Source organism: Myotis nattereri (genome assembly GCF_964212035.1).
Source record: "Myotis nattereri genome assembly, chromosome: 10".
NCBI lineage: Eukaryota > Metazoa > Chordata > Mammalia > Chiroptera > Vespertilionidae > Myotis > Myotis nattereri.
Window position 1 is genome coordinate 54,822,879 of NC_138085.1, and position 20,517 is coordinate 54,843,395.

At 40.5% G+C, this 20,517-nt stretch overlaps 1 long non-coding RNA gene across 1 annotated transcript in view; it reads left to right on the top strand.

The window, feature by feature from the left end:
* Positions 1–20,517, top strand: part of LOC308525804 — a 285,480-nt gene that overhangs the window by 98,236 nt on the left and 166,727 nt on the right. Inside the window, exons 2-4 of the long non-coding RNA XR_013996480.1 lie at positions 2,094–2,285; positions 2,649–2,818; positions 3,785–3,882. This is a non-coding gene — a long non-coding RNA (uncharacterized lncRNA). The remainder of the gene's footprint in view (positions 1–2,093; positions 2,286–2,648; positions 2,819–3,784; positions 3,883–20,517) is intronic.

A 20,517-nucleotide genomic window follows, 5' to 3' on the forward strand; every position in this document is an offset into this window, starting at 1 on the left:
CTGTTTATTTGCTCTCTTCACCCTGTTTTGGGGTCTTAATATATCAGAGGTCAAAATGGATTTAGTTAAACTTTCACTTCAGGAGAAAGATTTCTTTAGAAAATAGTGAATGTTGATTGTGTATTTTTCTATTTCCTAAATACTTATTGCATCTATGCCTCAGATCCCAAACTGGGTGCTTAGGTGCCTCAGTGCCCTGCAGGAAATTCAAGGGGGAACGCAGGAAATTTTAAATCTTTAGAGAAAAGACCAACCTTCAACATCTGTCAGATATTGCTTGAACTACTGGATCAAGATAGTTCAGTTTCAACTTCAGAATGTACTCCATTTTTAAAAATTATGTCATATGTTTGCAATTTGGAAGTTGCTGTGATAGGAAAAAAGTAAGCACTTCAGAAAAATCAATGTGGAGCAGTGTTGAAGGAGGTTATTGAGAGAACATGACCACCAGTTGACCCGTGAGCTAGGCCCAGGCTATCAGGGGCTCCTCAGTTCCTTTCTGTCCTTGGAACATATGTGCCGTCTACCATTTCCACAGTAGGAGGTGTTTAAAGGATGTAACCTGGAGAGGATAAGGTGGTGTTGACAATCTGGACGGTATATGTGACTGCACTAAACTTTTAAGATTCTGCCTCTTTCTTTGGTATCTCCTTGTTCTCCATGTCCGGAGCGGCGGGGAGAGCAATTTGCAAACCGCCAAGCAGCAAATGAGGGTGGCAGAGTCTCATCTATTTCAGTGTTTGAGAAGTTGGGTAGTGCCCATGTAGTGTATACTTCACATTGGTATATGGGAAAATAATCATTTTTTTCTTTGAAGCTATATGTATTATTTTTTCAAATGTCTAGCAAGTTGTTAGAACATAAATATTTGTTACATCATTTGAACCTAATCTCAATAAACAGACTGGTTAGACATTTCTTTTGGTCTGGGGGTGCCATGAAATTACTGATACGAGAAGGGTGCTGTGAATCAAGGTTTGAGGTCCTTTGATTTATGCTGACAATGCAGTGGTAGGTGGGACCAAAATATCTATGGCAGTGGTTCTCAACCTTCCTAATGCCACGACCCTTTAATACAGTTCCTCATGTTGTGGTGACCCCCAATTTCGTTGTTACAAATTGAACATAATTGAAGCATAGTGATTAATCACAAAAACAATATGTAATTATGTGTTTTCTGATGGTCTTAGGCGACCCCTGTGAATGGGTCATTCGACCCCCAAAGGGGTTGCGACCCACAGGTTGAGAACCACTGATCTATGGAGGGAAAATAATTTTGAGGCTTGGCTTCTTATTAACCATTTTACCATCATTATTTCTCATATATTAGAAAATTCATTTTAATATTCTTGGGAAAGACCTAATTGGGAAATTATACTAGACTTGTTTTTAAATCCCATTTAGTTCATTATGAAGAGTGATCCAATGTCAGGCATGTAATAAGCATTCAAAGTATTTGTGGAGTGAATTAACAGTGTACAAATTATATTTAATCACAAAATAATTATTTCAAACTACCAAACTCTTTTCAATTGCCATTACATTAGCTTTTATAGTTTGACTATCCCCAAGAATGTAGGCCATTGTTTAAGTCACTGAGTTTACACAAACAACCTGTATTCTCCTGGAAGTCACTAGCATGTTGTGTTGATGGTGGAGCAACTGTGTCTTCTGTATATCTTTACCTCATGCCAAGAGAGGTGATACCTTTATCTATGGGAACATGCTAATTCCATCTGCTCCTTTCAGAGGGAGAACAGTGTAAAAATACTCAGTAAAAGCAAAAATACAGAAGGGATCAAAATGCTAGTTCCTCAGAAAAAATGTGAAATAAAAGGGACAATCTTCCTCCCCAGAATCTGTTGCCCTCTACCCAAAAGTATGGGCCGTGATTAGTTTCCTGATTTGTTAGACTCTGAGATGGCGTTCAGTGACCTCCACCTCCTGGAGTTCATGCCCTTGTGTACGCTTACCCCTTGAGTGCGGGGGCCGCATCTGTAACTTCCCTCTAAACAATAGAATATGGCACAGGTGATGGGATGTCACTTTTGTGATCATGTCACTTAATATTATAACTTCTGCTTTGCTCACAGACTCTCGCCGTAGATTCTCTCCCTTGCTGGCTTTGATGAAGTAAGTTGCCATATGGAGAATCCCATGTAGAAGAAGTTAAGGACGGCCTCTTGCCAACTGTCAGCAAGGAACTGAGGCCCTTGTTCACCTCCACGAATCTTGCGAATAGCAGCGTGAACTTGGAAATGGATCCTTTCCCAATTCAGCTTCAGGTGAGACCCCCAACCCTGACTAACAAGCTGGATGTGGCTTTTAAGAGACACTGAAGCAGAGGACTGGGCTAAGCCAAGCCAGGACTCCGGACCCACAGAAACTCCCCGACTAGGTCAAGTCCCTCTGTTTTACACTCTCACAGGATCATGTGTTTTTCACTCATAATATTTAGTACTTAAAACAGTTGTAATTTTGCATGTACTTGTGGATTAAAAAAGAAAGAAATCTTTTTTCTTCATAATACCTATAGTGTTCTGGATAATTAGTCTCTCTCAACAGAATGAACAGCCAATTCTGTATATCTTACAAAACCTTTATCCTACATAATAAAAGCCTAATATGCAAATTGTCCCCTCGGGCAGTTGTTCGACTAGGAGTTCGACCACTAGCTATGATGTGCACTGACCACCAGGGGATGGTGTGGAACATGGCAGGCATTGGTGATACGGCGCTGGCTGCAGGTGGCAGTGGAGGTGCTGCTGGCCCCGATGGGCTCCGACGAGAGCGGGACCTCAGCAGGATGGTGGAGCAGGTGAGCGGGTGGCCCCAGGCCAAGGCGGGTGCGAGTGGGGCCTGATCACCCCACCTATCATCCCAAAGATGGTGACCAGCTGTGATGGCAGGGGGCGGGGCAGCCACATGGTTCCCATGCGCTGAGGGAGCCAGGAGGGGAGCCTTGCCCCAATCGATCACTCCACAGGTGCAATGGTGGAGCAGGTGAGGGGGCAACGCCAGGCCAAAGCAGGTTGCCAGGTGGGGCTGCGGGGCTGCGAGCCTGGGGGCATGAGCTGGGGCCCGATCTCTGCAGGCCACCCTGAGGGACCCCACCCATGCACAAATTCGTGCACCGAGCCTCTAGTACAGCGGTCACCAACCTTTTTGGGCAACCACTTGGTGACTGCTGCTCTAGTGGATCTATAAAACCCTAGGTAAAATGTATTCTGAATGAAATTGACTTATTTAATAAAACGTTGATGATTTTTCTACAAGTCCTTTTTATTATCACCTGGGCTTTTAAAAAAATAGAAATAAAATCAAGTATATGAAGCCAAGATTCTAGTTTTACCTTGGTAAAGAACATGAACTTTCCCAAGAGGAGATATGGACCATTCCCTTAATAGCCTCTTCTCAAATACTTTAAAGAGGATCATTATTAAAGCAGTTCCTGGATGGTTTCAGTGTCTGATATCCAGAAAACTGTACCTGTTGTCTGAGTGGAGAGTGTGCACACATCTGTGTGGGCCGATTCTTGCTTCTCCTTCCACTGTGGTCGAGGTGAGGAGGGGCTGGCCGTCTCCACAGGGGAGAAGAACAGCTGACCTTAACTGTCTCTTCCTGTCTTCACTCTACAACTGATCTATGTACTCATAAGTCATAGAATGGGGGAATGTTTATATTAGAAACCATTTTTATTAGTTTAGTTATGCTGCCGAAGCAATCGCAATACTCGGGGGGTTGACATGATAGAAATTTCTCTTTTGCCATTTTTGTTCTTTAGGGGCCTGAGCCCTGCATCATCACTTAGCAACCCAGGCTCATCACTACCTTCTGGCTGCCCCATCAGGAATATTCAGGCTGCTTCAGTCCCCATGGCAGGTAAGAGAGAGGACTGCAGAATTTCATATGGGTTTTCATGCCTTGGACCAGAAGCAGCACGTGTCAATGTCACTTCCACTTCCCTGGTAAGAAATAGATGCTTGACCTCCCCTAGTTGCAAGAAGAGTGGGAATCGTAGAGTGCAACAGGGAGCCAATGGAATATTTGGTAAGTAGGTCTGCCATACAGTTTTTCTAAGCATATGCTACAGGAGACTATTTCTAAGGACATGAGGCAGATGATTCAAGATGGGTAGCAAGTGGAACATTCATGTTATGTAAGTTTAATGCTAAGATGGGTATTGTTATTAGAACATTTGGAGATGTTGGTACAAGTTTGTAGGGGATTGATTGTGAACTTCCAGGTTTAAGTCCCTAGAAATGGAGTTGTTATAAACTACATCTTTTATAATACACACTTCCATGTTTTCCTACAGTGTGGGCCTGTAGCAATTTCAGATTTACTCATAATGGAAATGGGTCTTAAGATATCATCATTGCTTATGTTTATCTTACCTATTTAAATCACTCCTCTTCAAATGCTGATGTATAATTTTATCTGCCTAGGCATGTAGCATTAATTCCTCGGGTTGTGGAATAATTAACAATGGCCATTTACCTTTCACCAGCTTCCGTTCACCATTACGTCATAGTTGAAAACTGAAGGCCAGAGTTATCCGGTTACTTGTCCAGCGTTTAGTAATTTTCCGCTTCGTAACAAGACACTCTTCTCATGGTGAATGGATTGGGATTGGTGGGTGTAGACATCGTAAGGAACAGTCTTGATACTTGAGAATTTTAGTTTATGGCAGTGGCTCCTAAAGTTGTGTAATAATCCCTTAGCCTCTTGTTAGAAATGCGGTTTCTCAGGTTACCTGTGGAGGTTTGGATTCTGCGGCTCTGGAGGAGGGATCTACATTTTTTTTTTTAAATATATTTTATTGATATTTTACAGAGAGGAAGGGAGAGAGATAGAGAGTTAGAAACATCGATGAGAGAGAAACATCGATCAGCTGCCTCCTGCACATCTCGTACTGGGGATGTGCTCGCAACCCAGGTACATGCCCTTGACCGGAATCGAACCTGGGACCCTTCAGTCCGCAGGCCGACGCTCTATCCACTGAGCCAAACCGGTTTCGGCAAGGGATCTACATTTTGATAAGCCGTTCTGTGTGACTATAATGCAGGTCATCTACCACCATTTGGCTAAATGTTAACTTACTGAGTTACATAGAACAACTTTATTCTCTGTCCCCGCTCTCCTTCGCACCCCCGCCACCTGTTCTATTCTAATGAGGGTAAAATTTGGAGGGATTTAGCATATACAAATATTTATTTCTGTATCAGGGCTCTTTGTTGCAAACAATAAAAACGAACTGTGGCTCTTTGAGTAGAAAAGTAATTTTTTAAAGGGAATTAGCTCAGAGTACCTCTGGGAGGGATAAAGAACCAGGCATAGAGATAAGAGACCAGGAGCAATGCCTGAAGTCTCCCTCAGAGCAGCTCCTGTGGATGAACCACTGTTGCCTGCCTGGGCACAGTTTCCATGGCTTATCCAGACAGGACCTTCAACTCTGAGCACTAGATTCTGTCACCAGAAGCGCTACTCCAGTTGCCCCAGGCATGTCCCGAATTCCATGTAGCTGCTGTCACTCTCACTAGGAAAGGTTCCATGTAGAGCCTGCTTTACTGGGTTCATTCAGAGACCAGCCCATCTCATCTGACTGGCAGATACTGGGCACAGTCTGCAGCCAGCTCCAAGGCTGGCTGGGAAGGCTTCTGTAGTGGGAGCTGTTCTCTGCCTCCCCCCATGAGTCCTGAGGCAGTCATGCTCAAAGGGACTATGTTGTCAAAAAAGAACAAAATATCTGCATCACATTTGTCACATTTGAATGTGAGAACATAGGCAACTTTTCTATCTTGCATTGCTGATGGCTGGTTTAGAGTGTTGAATTAATTAACGGTCCTGTGATTGAAAATCAACTTTTGTTGCAAGTAAATGTCAGCATATAACTTATCAAGAAGTGTTTTAAAAGAAATGTTTCATTTTATATTCTTCTACTTGGGAATATTTCATTTAAAGACTAACTCTAATATCTCTATTGATTGAAAAATATTCTTCCACCTCAGGGGAATATTTAGTAAAGAAAGAAAACATTTTCTGATAAATTTTTTGGGGAAAATTAGTGCGAAACAGGAAACAAAATCTCTCCTATTGAGTCACAAAAGGCGCTCTACTGTGAGTAAAAACCTTGGAGGACTCAGGGGGTGTATAATGTTTTTTTTCTCTCTTTACCTAAGAAGAGCATGTGAGAGGGTTTTGATTCCTTTGGACAGAATATGTTCCACAGATAGGTTTTATTCTTTGCATGTGAGCTTCTTTAATGCTAAACATGCAATAGGAAGTATACTGGGGGAAGTATACTTTGTATCTAAATTTGGTACCTTTAAAACAGAAAAAAAAATGGAGCAACCAGTGAAAAATGATTTATTTGTTCATTTGGCAAATATTTATTGAGTTACCACTCTTCAAAAATGTTTATCACATGGCCACTACCCTTAAGAAGCTCACAAGCAAGTGGGAAGCCAACAATAATTGAATCATACAAATATACAAAAGAGGAAACATAATGTACAATGAGAGTAGAGATAAGGCATATTTAACTTAAGCTGGGAGGTGTGTCAAAGCTGGCTTTCCAAACTAAATAATTGATGTAAGCATCTTAAAGACTGAGGAGTCAGACAGGCAAATGGTGGGTAGGGGAGGTATGCACAGAGAATAGCAATCTTTTTGGTATATAGGACAATGCTCCAACCAATTGAGCCACCTGGCCAGGGCTGCCTTACTTTCTTTTTTAAGAAATCCAATTTGGACCCTGGCCAGATAGCTCAGTTGGTTAGAGTGTTGCCCCAATGTGCCAAGGTTGTGGGTTTAATCCCCAGTCAGGGCACATAAAAGAAGTAACTAATGAATGCATAAGTAAGTGGAACAACAAATCAATGTCTCTCTCTCTCTCTCTCTCTCTCTCTCTCTCTCTCAAATTAACTAAAAAACATAAAATCCAATTTGGTTTTACATTTTTTTAAATTGAAATATATTTGATATAAAACCTTGTTTAAGGTTAAGGTCTATAACATGTTGATTCAATACATTTATGTACTGCAATATGGTTACCATTGTGTGGTTACTAGCACCTCTAGCACATCACATAATTATCATTTCTTCTTTGGTGGTGGGAATAATTAAGACCTCTTAGCAAGTTTGATGTTTATAATACAATATTGTTGCCTACAATCACTCTACTGTGTATTAGATCTGCAGAACTTATTTATCTACTGGCTTTATTACATTTTGAAGTAATTTGGGGGGAGTCAGGGTGGTAGAGTTCAGGTCACTCACACTTACAACCAAGTCAAACTAGAAATGTCAGGTTCTCACACTCTGTTGTCCCCAATCTGTCCTCTCAGATGTCAGGTAGAGGAGGCCGGAAGGTGAGATGGCTTCCTGCTTCTTGTTTCCCATGACCAAATTCCTGGAACCATCATCCCGGGTATCTGGCTTTTCTCCCAAAACTCAATATTTCCTATGTGTGATGTAAACTTCCCCTGCCGCCTTCCCACACCTGCAGAGAGACTTGGTACCATAGCAGGTAGCCCATCTTAGACCCAGGTGCATCATATCTAGTACTTGGACTTTGGCATCTTTTGCACTGGTGGTTCAGAGAGTGTGTTTACTAAATGGGATGTTGTTTGCATCCCAAGTTGTTCAAATTTATGTGAGAACTTTAATAGCCCATAGAGAAAACAGGATAGAACATTTGATGTAGATGTCATGCTGAGATGTCCAGGAGAAGGTGGCCCTATAGACAACCATCCACTTTACCTCCTTGCAAGAATGACTGGAGATACTTTGCACACTGACTGGAGTTTCTGAAGTGCTTGTGGTATTTGATCCACAGTTCTGCCATGGAGGGAGCTCGAATGTTTTTATTGTATCTCTAAATTTCTGCAAAGGTTTTAAAGTTATTTTACCCACTGGTAAACGTTACAGTGATATTCAGATAGTGCACATTTAAGCTCGCCTTTCCTCTCTACATAAAAGTGCATGCTAATGGTTGCAGGCTAATTAAAATTAAACCACATTCAATAGATAAACAAATGAAAGCAGAGCAAATTGTGTGCATGCCTCCCCAAAGAGCACACACATTATCAGAAAGGACAACTCTAATTATTCAAGGCTATAGCAAGAGCTATTGAAGGAGCTATTGATTTTTTTTAAGATAAGTGTCTTGAGTATTAATGGGTAGTATTTGTTCACAAGCCAAATTCTTTGAATTAAGAGGAAACTGAATCAGAGCTACCCAAACCTTAAACACTAGTCAGGGCTTAGCCAACTTTACCAGTAGATTATGATTTGCTAGTATGATTTTTAAGCTTTATTTTTAATTACAAGATAATGCCTGCATTTATTTGTGTGTGTGAAATGTTATGATATTTCTGACCATCCCCAAGCATTCATCTCTTCTTCAGAGGTAACACTTGCTATTGGTTTGGTGTGGACATTTCCAAATGTGTTTTGATGCAGTTTATTTGTTTTATTTTTTTTATGTGGCATGCAAAGAGCTTTTAATGACATATAAAAGTTTATGACATAATTTTATATTCAAGATTGTGCTTACAAAAGTATTCTCCGCTTCCTGAATGAAATGTCTGGAAGGACTAGAGGGAGATACATCTGAGTTCAGAGATTACAATTTGTTGTTGGACTTATGAGAATTTTTTCCCCAGTTTTAAATTTTTTCTGTTAAACTTTTCAAAATAATTACAATGAACAAGTATTATTTTTGTAAGTTGGGGAAAAACACAATAAAGCAATGTTACACATAAAATTCTTTTCTTGAGTTAAAACTTTTAAATTAATTAAAAAACTTAAAACAAGTTCATTTTAAAACATAATTAGCTGGCAGGTTAAAAAAATACGTTGATTTTAAAAAGGAACAAGCAACTTAACTACTGCAATTATGGTTAATTATAAATTTTTTTCATTCATTCTTCGATCTATCTTGCTGGCCAATGATGCAGTTTAATTATGTTTATATTTACTTGTACATGTTTTACAATAGTGTATTGTAGATTTTTTTATTTTATTTTTGGTTTCCAAGATAAATGAGAACATTCTGTATGCACCATTCTTTCAAATGCATTTATCATTGAATTATATGCCTTAGAGATTTTTATAGTGATATATACAAATGCACTTCAACATTTTCCCCCACTCCCCCCCCCACCTTAATATATTTATATCTAAGCAATAAATTCCCTTGGTTAAAAATAAAAAACAAGGCAAGAAAGGCGTGTAAGATGCAACAATCTCCTGCTCCATGGCCACCAGTCCCAGCCCCACTTCCCACAGGCAACCACGCTAGGCAGTTGCCTGGGGTTATTTTCTCTAGATGTCTAAACAACCTGTGGCCACATCATTATTAATGTTATCAATATTAGACACTATACTGACTTTCTGCTTGAATATGTAGATTACCCTTACTAATACTGTTGCTACCTTCTCTCTCCATCTTCGCAAACGTAGTCTGAGCATTGCGTTTAATTCTTTATTGTCTGTCTTTATACATATAATAAAAATACTTAAAACTTTATTTCTTCTCTTATCAACAACATGCATTAGATCTGGACTCTTGACTTTGCATAATGATGATGCCACCTGTCCTTTCAGTTTTTCTTTCCTTGTCAGCCTTCCAATTTAGTTTACAATCAACATCCTTTATGATGTTAACGTGGATTATGTGCTTTGTTTACAAGCTGAATCTAAATGTTGAAAATCCACAACTGGAATTTACATTATTGTAACTATGCAAATATGCCATGCCCAAATTAGTTTTAGTTTTGGATGGTATTTTGTTTTCTTGCATTATTTGTCTTTTTTATATCCTTTTCAAAGTGTTTCTTCAATAAAGTAATTATCGGCTTTCCCTTCCCAGAGATCTTCATTCAGGGCCATCCATTCTATTGTTCCTTAAAGGCTATTGTTATCTAGGGCTGTTGTGCAGCTTTTAAGCTGGGACATCTACTCACTGGGTCTTCAGAGTGTTCCTCTCATTTCTTGTTCTTATACCTTTTTGCTCCAGGACATTCTCAAGTAACTTACAAAGAAATAGTCTGTGAGCAGTAAGTTTTCTGAGCATGTTTTAAATATTTTTTCTACTTAAAATTTGATTGATAATTCGACTGGGTAAGAATTCTTTCCCTTTACAATACAAGTTTCTTCCTGGTTTGCAGATGGCTGCCTTCTTCTTGTGACCTCGCATGCCAGTGTGTGTGTGTGTGTGTGTTTGTGTGTGTGTGTGTGTGTGTGTGTGTGTGTGTGGTTTCTTCATATGAGGGCAATAATCTCATCATGAGGGCCCCGCCCCCATTACTGCATCTAAACTGAGTTACTTCAGAAAGGCACAGTCTCCAATTATCACTTTGGGGTTAGTGTTTCACCATATGAATTTGGGGAGACACAACATTTAGTCCATTAACGCCCTGTGATCCTGGAAGACTTGCCTCCCTTAGAACCCTGTTCCGTTTGCTTTTATATTATCCATGTCAGTCTGAACCTTGGTGCTTTGTATTTCCTCAAAAGGGTTCAGGTGGTTTTATACTTTTAAAAGAGTACTGTATCTACAATAATTTGCTAAGTCCATGTGAAAGCCCATCTGCCTCTCTAAATCACCAAATTCCCTTTCTCTGGCTTAAAAACGGCATCTTAAAATACATACCTGTGCATGTTCAGCAGAGCACATGGCATAATGAATGTGTGTCTCCTTTTAACCCCTGAGGCTTCCAAGTTTTCCTCCTGCCTTTTGAGCAGGCTTTTCCTTGTTACTGTTGTAAAAACTTTTGCTATGCCCTCATAGAGATTTTTTAGTATTCTTCAGGCAAAATATCCTAAAATCAGAAGCGAGGGCTTTATTGGCTATTGCTTGCCTGTCATTTCGTTAGAAAACTGTTTTTCAATGTGTTGTTGTGCATCAAAACACCATTCTAAACAGCTGAATTATTGACGTGTTTAGGGGCCACTGAGGCTCGAAAAGGTTTCCTGTAGAGGCTGGCCTGGCATTTGGGGGAGCAGAGCCTTGGGCCACCCAGTGGGATGAGTGAACTCCAAGTAAGAGATGTTTCTCTAGCTGTCGCTGGCAAATCCATAATGTGAGAGCGGTCAGTGATGGGTAAGCTCATGCCTCCACATGGTAAGGAAAGTGCCTGAGAATTTGATCTGCTATTGGATAGGAAAGGCCATGCTGGAAGCAGATTTTGAGCTGCCTTTCACCCTCAGAATTTCATTGTTGCATTTATTTCAGCAGCAAACCTTTCCCACCTCAACTGAGACTGCTTTAGTTTGTTTTATTGGGATAAATACTTAAGAAATTATGGTCATGCTTTACCCCTGCCTCTTGGCCAGTACTGCAGGCCCAGTATTTAAATGCACCCTTGAGAGCAATGTGTGGCTCAGGGTGAAGTGTGGAAAGTCTGTGAGGAGAAATCTGGGTTTTGAGTCCAACTCTGCTAATAACTAGCTTCAGACTTGGCACAATTCATTTAGCCTGTTTGGGCCTCAGTCTTTCCTTCTATGAAAAAAGAACTCAGATCAGGTGATAGTAAAGGTTGCCTTCTTGATGTACAGTTTTATGGCTTCTGTACATTGAGGTATTGAAAAGAATTTTACATGAAAATAGAAAACTCACTATTATGTATTTTAGCAAAAAAACTCCCCCAAAACAGCACGAACCTAACAAGTGATATTTGAGGTAAGAGGAAAGTCTAATTTGTTTTCCAAAAGATTAATTATAGCAGGAGAACTAACTCAGAGACCCTCATGTGTTATATTGATTTTTCTTCTCAGGTGCCATATATGGTTAATGACTGGATCACCTAAGAATGCATATAATGAAATTAGTGTGACCCATAAGTATCAATTTTATTTTTATCTTTACTAAGACAATAAGTGTGTGTGTGTGTGTGTGTGTGCGCGTGTGTTTTATTGCAAAGTTAAAATAGGGCAACTGAATGCCCCTGAAGTTAAAACTTAAGCTAACTAGCACATATACAATATTATACTGTCTATGCTAAGTCATATTAAAGTAAATTATAGGGAGTGTTACCAGTGTTATCAGTAAGGTATCATACAGTTGGATTATATTGGAAATTCCTTTCAAAAGACAATCATGGCACCCTATCTGGTTTGGCTCAGTGGATAAAGCATCGGTCTGCAGATCAGAGGGTCCCAGGTTTGATTCTGGTCAAGGGCACATGCTGAGGTTGTGGGCTCGATCCCCAGGGGCTGTGCAGGAAGCAACCGATCATTGATTCTCTCTCATCATTGATGTTTCTATCTCTCTCCCCCTCTCCCTTCCTTTCTGACATCAATAAAAATATATTTTTTTAAAAAGGAAAGAAGGTCATTTACTTGTTCAAACAACAAAAAAAGAGACAATCATGGATTCATCTAGGATAATTATTTTTGAGGTGGGGTGAACGTCTATTGAGATTAGTGACTTGAGGATGCCAGCCCTACTTCAGTGGTATGTGTTTTGAGGTCTTTGAATCCTTAGACCACTGGAAGTACGTAGCAGCTTTTCAGGGAGGACAATACCAATCTTATCATCATCCTATGAAATAAAGTATAATTTTGAGGGTTAGTAGCATGATTCCTGGTGCCACCCCTTACTGAGTGACCATGGATAAGTCACTTGGCTTCTCTCTTTCAAAGTTTCCTCATCTGCAAATTAGAGATTGATGGTGAGGACTAAATAAATTAATATATTGTAAGGATTAAGTATTAATATATTGAAAGGGCTTAGAATAAACAATTCCTGGCACATAGCAAGTGATAGTTGAGTGTTAGCTATTAATATTACTGTTAATGTTATTACATCACCATCATTATCATCAATCTCCAAGATTTATTAACACCAAGTGGAGCAAAACAATACTGAGGGAGGACTGTGTAAAAGGTTTATCTATCCTTCTATATAATCTAAATTTGGCCCACCGATCAGATCATGTCATAGTCTAATTCAGATTGGATGCCTCTCCTTAAAGATACTCCCGTGAGCTAAGAATGTAGGCTCCGTTCCATTGGTGCTACCATCTTCGAAGGCTAACATGAGCCTTCGAGGTCACTGTGGAAGAAGAAAGGGAGGTGATGGGATGCCCAGGTTACTGAGGGTGAATTGCTTTGTATTGTCGAGAACCTAGTTACATGACATGAATAGGCAATTTAGAGCACAGGAAGAGGAAACGAGGTTGAGGCAGTCTCTGTTACTTGTGGTCCTGCAAACCTATATTTACAGGGCTCTGATCAAGTCACTAAAAGAAACAGTTCACATCTGTAATACTGTCAACAATAAAAAAAGTCAAATACTGAAAAACAAATAGCATGTCAGAAGAAAGGGAGTAATCCATGTACTAATTCACAAACTAAAAATAAAACACAGCATAAAAAGGAAACTGTCCAATGCTACATTATCTTCTGTTTATTATATAAATGCTATGGAGTAGTGTCCTATTCATCCTTTTCATGTGAATCTCCAGTAGAACACTGGACCTGATCTTAGTTTAAGAATAGCTGTGCCTCTCCTAGGAAAATTGTTAGTGTTTCTTTTATGGAAACTAAATTGAGACCAGACTTTCCTTTTCAAGTTGGCAGGCTACTGGAAAGTTTAGAGCCAATTTTGTTGCCCATCTGTGGCAACTATAGTCCTTACTCTAGTATATGCCCCATAGAATTAGTTTTCTTATGTTATTTCTTTCACAACTAGTTCCTCTTATCTTTGTTTTATTTTAGAAATCTTTATAAACCACAATAAAAAATATTTTCTACATGGGGCATAAGAGGTAAGCAAACTCCCTTATGTAGAGGTATATCTCATAGAAGTAGTCATTGAGTCTATTAATTGATGATGATTCTTTTCTTTAAATCCCTTGAGAGGTAAGTCATTTCCTTTAGTAATAGTGGCTCAATTTCACAGTGACTCTCAATTCAGGAGCTAGGGTAGACCCATCGGAGGGCTTATGAGAATGTTCAGGGAGGGAAGGAGGAAGGTGAGATTTTTTCCCCCCTTGCCTTCCTCCCCCGCCCCCAATCCCCCACGTACCTCCGGTACCACTAGTACAGACAGATATTTAAATAGTAACATGCTCCTTCACTGCAATATCACCATCACTCCCCCATTTATTCATATTCTCATAGACTGTTCTATATTTCATATCCAAATCTTTAAGAGGGATAATCCTCTCTTATCAGAATATCAGGTTACCTTACTGTACTTCAGGTTCCAAATGTTGAAGAGCGGTTCTTGGCTACTCAAATAGTATTTATACAAGAAGAAGAAGATATTGTAGCATTGAGCTGTTTCTTGGCCAGAGAGAAGGCAGGTGCAAGCAAGCCTGCAATGGATAGCGTCTCTTTTCTTCTGGGAAAAACATTGATTGAATTATCTTTTCCCGTAACACCACTTCTAATTATCCTAAGAAGGTGTTATTTTCCTCTAGTTGCCTCTTTTCCCCAGGAAAACAGTTTTGTGCTGTCCAGAGAAAGGCTGAGTGCTAGCTAGAGAGGGAATAAATTTTGAAAGGCAAGCACTTTTAAAGAAATCGTGTCTTATCTCTCTCACCACACTGCTTGTTTGGTGAATTTGAATTGGGAATTGGAAAAGACTAACTGGCTTAAATAATGCTTTATGCAGACTTCACAAATAGAGAGAGGACACAGATTTACCTTAAAGATAAACTAGACAAGCCTGGCTGAAAAATGGTATATTTATGATTACTTAGTTTACCATGGCGAACCTATGACATGCATGTCAGAGGTGACACACGAACTCATTTTTTTGGTTGATTTTTCTTTGTTCAATGGCATTTAAATATATAAAATAAATATCAAAAATATAAATCTTTGTTTTACTATGGTTGCAAATATCACAAAATTTCTATATGTGACACGGCACCAGACTTAAGTTAGGGTTTTTCAAAATGCTGACACGCCGAGCTCAGAAGGTTCGCCATCACTGGCCTAGAACCTACAAACTGAGCCTCTAGCCATTTTTTTTGTGGCTCACAAGGACTGCTTTCTTGCAGACCTCTTGTTAGATGATCTGGTGGCAGGCCTCTAAGAGGGCTTCCTATGTTCCCTACCTCCCGGGAGTCACACCCTTGTATAGACCCCCTCCCATCTGGTATCAGGGGTTAGTTTGTGTGAACAAGAGCCGAGGGCAGGTCTGCTGACAATTCACTTCTGAGATTAGATTATAAAAGATGGTAACTTCCATCTTGGGTGTTGACTCTTTCTCTTGGGTCTCTCCCTTGCTCGGGAGAAAGAAGGCAGCCTTGCTCCAGAGGCACACAGAGTTAAGGAATAGTCTCTGGCGATTGCTCACATAGGTGAGGCTGTGAGCAGTTTCTCTTGCCTCAGTTGAGTCTTCAGATGACTGTCGTTCTGTCTGTCAGTTTGACTGAAACCCTAGTGAGAAAAGCAGAGCCGGAACCACCCAGCTCAGCTTTTCTGAGATCATGGCTGTCAGAACCTGTCAGAGATAACAAATGCCTGTTGCTCCAGTCTGCTAAATTTTGCAGTAATTTGTTTTATGGCCATAGATAACTAATACAAATGAGATAGAATGGACATAAATCTTTCCCCCCAAATATCAGAATAAATCATTAGGCTTTCTTGAACATCGAAAGATACCTGACTTTTCTTTCTACTTCAGTTTCTTTCCTCCTTTCCACCTTAATAAATACACATCACCTGGCGTAGCAAGGGCAATTAGATTCTCTGCTAATGTTGAAATCTGTTTGACAATATTTTGGGGTATTGATTGAAGAGATGAGATTGCTCTCAATGCTTCCCGTGAAAAGAATTTCCTCCAACAAATCATGTAGTAATGTTCCTTACCAATTATCATCTAGGCAGCTCCCTCCTTTTTTCTCCCTTCCTTTGAATATACTCAGAGAGGTATCTCCTCTGCTGGGAATAAAATATTGATTAAGATGGAATCTACTTCTGGTCTAAGTTAGCTTTTTCTCTTTACATGTTCTATTTTCTTCCTTTCACACTTAGGATAATGGACAAAGAACATTCTTCAGGAGCCAGATATTCTGCCTTAAATTTTTTAAAAAATATATTTTATTGATTTTTTACAGAGAGGAAGGGAGAGGGATAGAGAGTTAGAAACATCGATGAGAGAGAAACACCAATCAGCCGCCTCCTGCACACTCACCACTGGGGATGTGCCCGCAACCAAGGTACATGCCCTTGACTGGAATTAAACCTGGGACCCTTCAGGCCGCAGGCCGATGCTCTATCCACTGAGCCAAACCGGTTAGGGCTCGGCCTTAAATTTTGCCATGAGATACTGCAGAGAATCACGGGTCAGGGTTGGTTTCCCTTCTCCTTCTTCTTCCTCTTCTCCCTCCTCCTCCTCCTCCTCCTCCTCCCCCTCCTTCTCCTCCTCCTCCTCCTCCTTCTCCTCCTCCTCCTCCTCCTCCTCCTCCTCCTCCTCCTCCTCCTCCTCCTCCTCCTTTTCCTTCTCCTCCTCCTTCTCCTTCTTCCTCTTGACTGAGTAGTCAAAAAAAGAGCTGAGTAGGAAACTTCCATGAGATAACTGGAGCCTAGAGTCCATCTTAATGTTCTATTTCAGTGAAAAGTCTTTAATGTTTTACTGATGTTTTAATTTATAATACAGCTTCTTTTGCAAGTCATGGTAAACATAGTCTTACTTCCATTATCACAGACTCAGATGATATTACCCCAGCTTAATAAAGTGAGCAAGTACTAAAAGGATATGTGCTTTATCCAAAGCTTTCCAAATAGTTGGAAGCATTCATGACTAGAACTCCATTTTCCACCTTCATTCCAGGCTACCCCCCCCCCTTTTTTTTTACACAAGAGTACTCAGTCATGCCGGGAGCCCGTCCATCCTTGATGTTTCAAGGGACCTGGTGTATATGGCATACTGTTCTTAATATGTTTGCTCACCTTCTTGGCACTATGTGTTTTAACCAAGGTCTCTGAGAAAGGTTGTTTCCCCAGGTAGGGATTTTCCCCTGAAGTTAGGGAGGGAATAAAACCTCTTAACTAAGTGCCAGGTGGGTAATTAATCACTTTAACTACGAGCAATCATGCTTAAGCTACATGCTTAAGCTTATCTCCCTGGAATGGAGATAAGAAACGCCCTAACCTTTGGAATAGAGATTGATAGGATTGGAATCAACTGGTATAAATACAGATGTAACAACACAGAACTTAGAAGACAGAACCAAGAAAAAAGAACCTACACACAGAACCTAGAACCTACACAGAACCTAGGCACAGAACCTACACAGAACCTAGAGACAGAGGAACTTCACTGGAGAGAACATGGCAAAAGATCCTGGACAGAAACTGGCCACAGAACCTAGAGACAGAACCTAGCGAGAGAACCTGGCTGAAGAACCTAGAGACAGAACCTGGCTACAGAACCTGGATAGAACATGGCAAGAGAACCTGACTAGAACCTGGTGACTGAACCTGGCTGAAGATCCTGGACAGAACCTGGCTGGAGAACCTAGCGAGGGAACATGGCTACAGAACCTGGCTGGAGAACCTGGAGAACCTGGACAGAACCTGGCTGGAGAACCTAGTGAGGGAACATGGCTACAGAACCTGGCTGGAGAACCTGGAGAACCTGGACAGAACCTGGATGGAGAACCTGGAGAACCTAGCAAGAGAACATGGACACAGAACCTTGCTGGAGATCCTAACCAGAACTTCGCTGGAGATCCAGACCAGAACTTGGCTGGAGATCCTGGCTAGAGATCCTGGCTAGGCTGCTGATCAACTGAACGCTGTCTCTGTGTCATTCCTTCTTCGCCGACTCCGCCCACACCTTTGGGGACCCCTGGACCTGCTGGGGCTGGACCCCGGCATCTGGCGCCTGAACAGGGACCCCTAGGTAAGCCCCACTCTCGGGATGGATAGGACTCCACCGTAGGAAGAGGGTGGATAGTCTTCGCTGACTCCATCCACACCTTTGGGAACCCCTGGACCTGCTGGGGCTGGACCCCGGCACAGTCAATCAATTGAATTCAAGTCAATTTCCTATGTGTGCAAAGAGTGGCTTTCATACATTAAGGATGACCTAAGATAAAGAGGTCCTGTGAGCTTTCTTAGATAGGAGTCATTAATTCTCTGAGATAGTAAGTATAGGTTTTAAATAGCAAAAAACAGTTTGGACAAGTCCACACAATATTATTATTATTTAATAAAATTCATTTTATTTAAAATAACACTTCTGCTAAAACTGAATGGTACCTCTTTATCTTGGACAAGACAGTATTATCATATAATATGGCAAAAATAATTAGAATGTGTTGGAGATTCAGCCATGCTATGTCAATGAAACAGACTCCCCAAAAAATCACTTTTATCTGGATCTGCCTGAATTCACGCAAGTCTATCTTTGCAGCACCTCTGCTGAGTGTGTCTAGGGCAGTGATGGCGAACCTATGACACACGTGTCAGAGCTGACACACGAACTCATTTTTTTGGTTGATTTTTCTTTGTTCAATGGCATTTAAATATATAAAATAAATATCAAAAATATAAGTCTTTGTTTTACTATGGCTGCAAATATCAAAAAATTTCTATATGTGACACGGCATCAGACTTAAGTTAGGGTTTTTCAAAATGCTGACACGTCGAGCTCAAAAGGTTTGCCATCACTGGTCTAGGGGGCATCCATTTATTCACAGAGCTGCAGTGTGTAAGCCGGGGCTACCTCCCATCCTGAGTATAGCTAAAAGCAGAGTTAATCTTCATCTGGAATGTGCCTTCCTTCTGTTCTATTTGTCCACGGAGGACATTAATCAGTGCTTCCTTGGAAACAATGTTCTGGTACATGAGCTAAAATTATAATGAATCAAGAGAGGCAAATGAATAGGTCTAAAAATAGATTCCTATTCAGCAAAATCCACACCGCTCCATTGTAGACACAGTTCTCCTGGTTGACTATCTACAGCAGTCAAGGGCATGGAGTTTTGCAAGGACTTGCCTTGGCGCACATATGGGCACACCCAAGACCCTGCAGGATCACTGGTTTCTTATGCAGAGCAATTAAACTGACAGATTCTAGCTGTGCTGCTCCTGTCAGATTTTCCTTAACATTAATTTCTCCATGCGCCAAGGCAAAAGAGCAACTGGGAAACCTGATTATTCTTCTCAAGGCTTCCTCTGTGGACCCTCTCTTTTCTTTCCAATGAGAGAAGTATTCTACAATTCTGCTGTGTGCATACGAGGCATTCATTTATTATCTGAAAAGTTTTTGCCTAGGTTTATCCAAAGCTCCCCTCAGCAAAATACACATAACTCCCAGTTAGATCATTTTAATTTTTATACAAATATAATGAGCCATCTTTAATTTTTGTTGCTCCCTAAATTGGATGTCTTTCAAAATATTTGAAGAAATATTATCCCAAAATACCCACAGCAGTGTAGAATAGATTTCCTCATGAATGCTGACCAGACAGGATTAAATAACATCAGGGATTCCATCATTCCTGAATAAACACAATTTGGAACTGTAATGTTTTAAATCAGCGCTTCTCAACCTGTGGGTCGCGACCCCTTTGGGGATCGAATGACCCTTTCACAGGAGTCGCCTAAGACCATCGGAAAACACATATATAATTACATATTGTTTTTGTGATTAATCACTATGCTTTAATTATGTTCAATTTGTAACAATGAAAATACATCCTGCATATCAGATATTTACATTATGATTCATAACAGTAGTAAAATTAGTTATGAAGTAGCAATGAAAATAATTTTATGACTGGGGCTCACCACAACATGAGGAACTGTATTATAAGGTCATAGCATTAGGAAGGTTGAGAACCACTGTTTTAAATTGGAAATTTGCCAAAGTCGGTTCTGTCATCATTGATTTGGTCAAGATATGTTCTAATTGAGGGACTTTGACATCTGCTGCTGTACTGGAATTCACTGGAATTTATGCACCGTGATTATCTAGACACATACACACTCTGTGGCTGGTAAGGATGTGGGCTTTCCAGCCCATCTGGTTGCTCATCCTGGCTAGATACCCTGGACCAAGTGATGGTCACAAGACCCTTTCTTCCAGATGCAATCAGGCCCTAGCAGTCCACTCTGTATGCACAGGTCCTCTCAGGACTCAAGAGGCAGCAGCAGGTGGAAGCCTAGAGTAGGAACTCACCAAATGTTTGTTAAATAAGGACTGAATCTTCCAGAGGAGAGGTCAAGAGATTGAGAAATGAACACTTTCCCAAATCGAATTCTATCAATAACCACTTTCTGATTCTGCTAAAAGTTCTACCACTTAGCGAAATGTGTGTGTGTGTGTGCGTTCCTGAGGCTTCCATTGTTCTTGTTTTTCAGAGTGGTTTCTCCATAGAAAAAAACTGTAGAGGGACAAAGTATTGGTTTCTTCCTAGAACAAAAATATTTAAAGGTGTGGGGAACTATGAAATAGTTGGGGCCCATGAGTGAACTTTGGGGCCTTTGTAACTCCCCTGAGATGTCATGAAAACAGATTTTGTCAATTTTCAAAAAGGTGTG